The 4,677-nt window shown below is 47.0% G+C and overlaps 1 long non-coding RNA gene across 1 annotated transcript; it reads right to left on the bottom strand.

The window, feature by feature from the left end:
- Positions 1-1,723: 1,723 nt before the first annotated feature.
- Positions 1,724-3,469, bottom strand: LOC120682009. Its single transcript, XR_005678172.1, has 2 exons — positions 2,997-3,469; positions 1,724-1,925 (listed from the first exon to the last, which is right to left on the bottom strand). It is a non-coding gene; the product is annotated as an uncharacterized LOC120682009 (long non-coding RNA).
- Positions 3,470-4,677: the final 1,208 nt, after the last annotated feature.

A 4,677-nucleotide genomic window follows, 5' to 3' on the forward strand; every position in this document is an offset into this window, starting at 1 on the left:
TCTTCATGCCTGAATTGGACAAGTTTGTGGTGGTATTCATTGGTGACATCTTGATCTACTCCAAGAAAGAGAAAGAGCATGTCGAGCACCTAAGGATAGTCTTGCAGAGACTAAGGGGTCATAAGCTATAGCCAAGTTCAACAAGTGTGAATTTTGTCTTAACAGTGTCAAGTTTTTAGGTCACACTATTTCAAATAAGGAAATATCAATCGACCCCAGTAAAGTACAAGATGTCTTGAATTGGAAGTCACTCGAGGCGGTACATCAAGTCAGAAGCTTTCTTGGATTAGCTGGCTATTACAAAAGGTTCATCCCTGAGTTCTCCAAGATAGCCAAGCCGATGACTGACTTGCTGAAGAAGGGAGAAAGGTTTGTGTGGAGCAATAAGTGTGAAGAAGCTTTCCAGACCCTGAAGAAATTGCTCATATTGGCTCTAGTATTGACACAACCTGACCAGAGCAAGCCATTTGATGTGTATTGTGATGCATTAGGAACATAGCTTGGATGTGTCTTGATGCAAGAAAATAGAGTTATAGCATATGCAGCCCAAGCGCTAAGGACCCATGAGAAGAACTATGCTACTCATGATCTTGAGTTAGCTGTAGTGGTTCATGCCCTCAAGATTTGGAGGCATTATTTGCTTGGATCCCATTGCAATGTCTACATGGATCACAAGAGTCTCAAGTACATTTTCACCCAGTCAGAGCTGAACATGAGACAGAGGAGATGGTTGGAAACCATCAAGGATTATGGATTGACAGTGCAATACCATCCTGGAAAGGCTAATGTAGTAGCCAATGCACTCAGTCGCAAGGACCACTGCAACCAACTCATAGCCGAATCATTGGCCGATGCCCTCTGCCATGAGATGAGCCGATTGAAATTAGAAATTGTCCCTCATGCCACGGTCAATCAGTTTTTGCTACAACCGACATTGAGAGATAGGATCATTGAGCCCCAGCGCGCGGATAGAGCTGTCAGCATCATCAAGGAAAAGTTAGCCACAAAGGAACCCAAGTATGAGTGCTATAAAGAAGATGAGAATGGAGTTCTTTGGTTTGCAACTGACTTGCTGTTCCCAAGGATCATGAGCTCCGAAAGGAAATTTTGGACGAATCTCATCTCTCCAAGTTTTCTATCCATCCCGGCAGCAATAAGATGTATCAAGACTTGAAGCAGAGGTTTTGGTGGACAAGGATGAAGAGAGAAATAGCCAATTATGTAGTTGAGTGTGACACCTGTAGAAGGATATATACTACAGAACAGGGTTTTAGTAACACCAACTTGTGTTACAATAACTTAATAAATGTGTTACTAGTTCTCCTAGTAACACATCTTGTTAGTGTTCCTATATGCGATGTTACTATAGCCTAATCTATTAGAACAAAATACATCTGTTCCTTTATATCCTAAAAAGTGTTACTACACTGTAACACAATTAGTAATCTAGTGGAACACTTATCAAGTGTTACAATATTTGTCTTTTGTAACATATATTTTAGCTTTAGTAACACTTCTACATTGTGATAAAGAACAGAGTTTGACAAAAGAAACATATGGTTCGTAACAGATGTTTTACTTATTGTAACACATTCAAAATTTTCAAAAAAACATTATTACACATTGCCTATAGCAAATAATGTTGAATTTTTTTTTGGAGTAAGCACGATTTTCCACAATCACACAAATTGTAATTTTCAATAATCAAAAGGAGGTACATTGATTGTAGAAAGGAAACAAATATATATAATATACATTAAGTATACATGTAGAAAACAAATGTTACATTGTAGCGAAGTATACAAAGTCTACACTATGGAAAGGAAAAATTAAGTATAAGCATCCTGGAATCCTGAAATTCATTGTTTCTTGATCCATACTCGAATGCATCCAAACATAAAAATTCAGTCATTGATCATTTCAACCTACATTTAGAAATATATGTTAATATGTATCATTTCCAATTGCATAGAGAAATTAAGCTAGTTGTAATATTATATATTCAAAAAATCAGCTATATCACACACAACTCAAAGGCCAAGCAATTGATAATCCTTTAGCACGATCGTAAGGTCATTATAGACTACAAGTACAAGCATATGCATATGACCTACAAACATCAGCTAGTCAAGAACTAAATGCATGTTGTTATGATCCTGACAATGCCTAGTAACCTCAATTGCAAATATCAGCTAGGCAAGATGCCAATAACAGCACAATTATAAATTATTTTAATACCGGTGTCTAGGGGGAAGCCACAAGCACAATCAAGAGCAGCAACTGGCATGAATAAAATTATCCTTTTGAGTTAGCATAAAAGAAATTTGAAACAATATCATACTTAATATAATACCTCACCAACCATGTTGTTTTCATTGTTCATAGATATAAGCAGAGTTCATCAATCTCCTTATGGCACCTGATAGAAAGTATAGTTGTAGTCATATTTACCATGTACCAAATTTGAGGGAACCTTTTCCTGAGAGGCAACTGAAATAAGTCCCTTATGTGAGAGTGAGACTCTAATGTTCAGTCAAATCTTATTTCAATGATATGCACTACGTTATGTGATCTCGTTTGATACTCAGTACACCCTAAGGTTACTCCTCCAATGACCATATATGACATCCCCAATCAAATAAACCCTGCATTGAAATGACTGGCTGCAATATCTTTTCTCAAACATGGTAATTGTACAGTCATGCTACACATTATACCTCTACAATCTGCAGCTTCTGAGAGCAACCTAGAAATGTTTATGTATACTGACCAATTAATTAACACATTTTATAAACAAACTAAGGATCTTTAGCAGCAAATCACCCTGACGCTTTTCGATTGTATCTCCAATTCCAAATCTAATTTTAGCAATGGAGGCAGATTTAGTCTACATAATCAAGCATAAATAATCTCATAAGTCAAATTCTCCAATTTTAGCAGAAAAAAGAATATGCATTGCAGGATTAGCCGATTGGAGAAGGTACAATCATATTGACCTGTTTGCTTGCTGGCTTGCTGCCTCTGCCATCTGGCCGTGCGCTTATCTTGCGTGCTGGACTGATGTCTGCTGGTGCCTGGTGATGCTGGCCGCTGGCCGCCTGGCCTCCATGCGTCGCCACCGCGCAGCGCGCCCAAGCGGCCAGGAAGCCACGCAGCGCAGCGCTTGCGCCATGCATCCGAGCCGCCGCATGCCCGCGCCCTATGCCCGAGCGGTCGGCCGCCTCGGCCCCTTGCCGGTCACGCGGTCGCGCCCTTTGCTCCCTCGCCTGTTGGCCGGCGGCCGCCCGCCAGCAGCCAGCGGTTAGGTTCGGGGCGAGTGCGCGAGTGGGCGACTGGCTCCGGGGAGCGCTCGGAGGGAAAGAAGGAACTCAAGCTGCGACAGATCGGATCAGCGTGATTTCTGGGGGTAGCTACGGCGTGCTGTGGCCGATCGGAGAGCAGGGCGCGGCGTCGGCATCGTAGGGGCAGTCGGCGTTGTTAGTATTGATCTCCACTGGGCCAGTCCAACGACTGGGCCAACCTTGACTCGCGTCCTGATCGGGGATGCCCAACCCAATATGAGGCTGGTGGGCCCCCGTCGCGCAGCTCTATAAAGTGGAGGTGGGATTAGAGGCTCAAGACACGAGGTTAGTCGCCGCCACTATTCCCACCGTCCTAACCCTAATCCGATCTAGAGAGGGGGCGCTGAAGCGACGGGAAGCCGCCACCAGCACCACGACGCCGTCGTTCCCGTACTGCACCACCCGTCGCTGCCTGTGCGCAGTCTCCGTCGCCGAACGAGGTCGCGCCGGAATCGTGGACGACAATGACAGTGAAAGGTATGTCTCACAGAAAACCCGCTGATCTACTCCTAGGCGATCTAAAGTTTCTAACAATAGCACCAGAGCCAATCTAGAGAGTAGATCGAATTTGGGAAAAATGGATTCGGTCACGAATCGAAAGAACAGAGACAAAAGACATAGAGATTTCGATGGAAATCGAACAAGAAAAACGAAACCCTAGAAAAAAAGGGCGGCGGGACTCACCCGCTACCGCCACACACCGCCGGCGTTGTTTGACGCCGTATGGCAAAGAAAAGTCGAGCCGCCGGCAGAGGACATTACGCCGCGGCGCGTGCCTCTCCCGCGGACTCGGTCCTCAGGGCACCGTCGCCCAGTCCGCTCGACGGCGGCGTGCTCAGCCAAGGGCGAGCACGCGCACCGGCGAGTGGACCGGCGGCGGCGCCACCATTTTCTTCAGGGCGCCATGGGCGGCACAAAAGCAAGAGAAAGAGTAGGAGGGAGAGAAAGAGGTGAGGGGAGCCGACCGGATCTTCACTGGGGCGTCCTCCTTCACCGGCGCCGTCGGCCTCCAAGGCAGGTGCAGCTAGCCTCTATGGCCGGTGCCGCTGACTGCAGCTGCCCTATGCGGCACAGAAGAAAAGAACAAGAAGGGTCGCGGGCCGTCGACCAGACCCAGCCGTGCGCCGGCAAGAGCCGGCGGCGGCGCCCCCTCCGAGCAATGACCGGGGGCCGGCGAGAGGCGCCGGCGGCGCTGCGCTCGGTGCTCAGTAGAAAGGGGGAGGGCCGCGGCCACGTGCGGGCGGCGCCGCTCCTCACCGGCGCTGGCGAAAGGGGAGGAGGGCCATGGCGGCGCGGCGCCCTTTCGGCAGCCAGTGGCCGCCGCCAGCTCGGGCTC

Source organism: Panicum virgatum, chromosome 7N (assembly GCF_016808335.1).
Source record: "Panicum virgatum strain AP13 chromosome 7N, P.virgatum_v5, whole genome shotgun sequence".
NCBI classification, from domain to species: Eukaryota; Viridiplantae; Streptophyta; class Magnoliopsida; order Poales; family Poaceae; genus Panicum; species Panicum virgatum.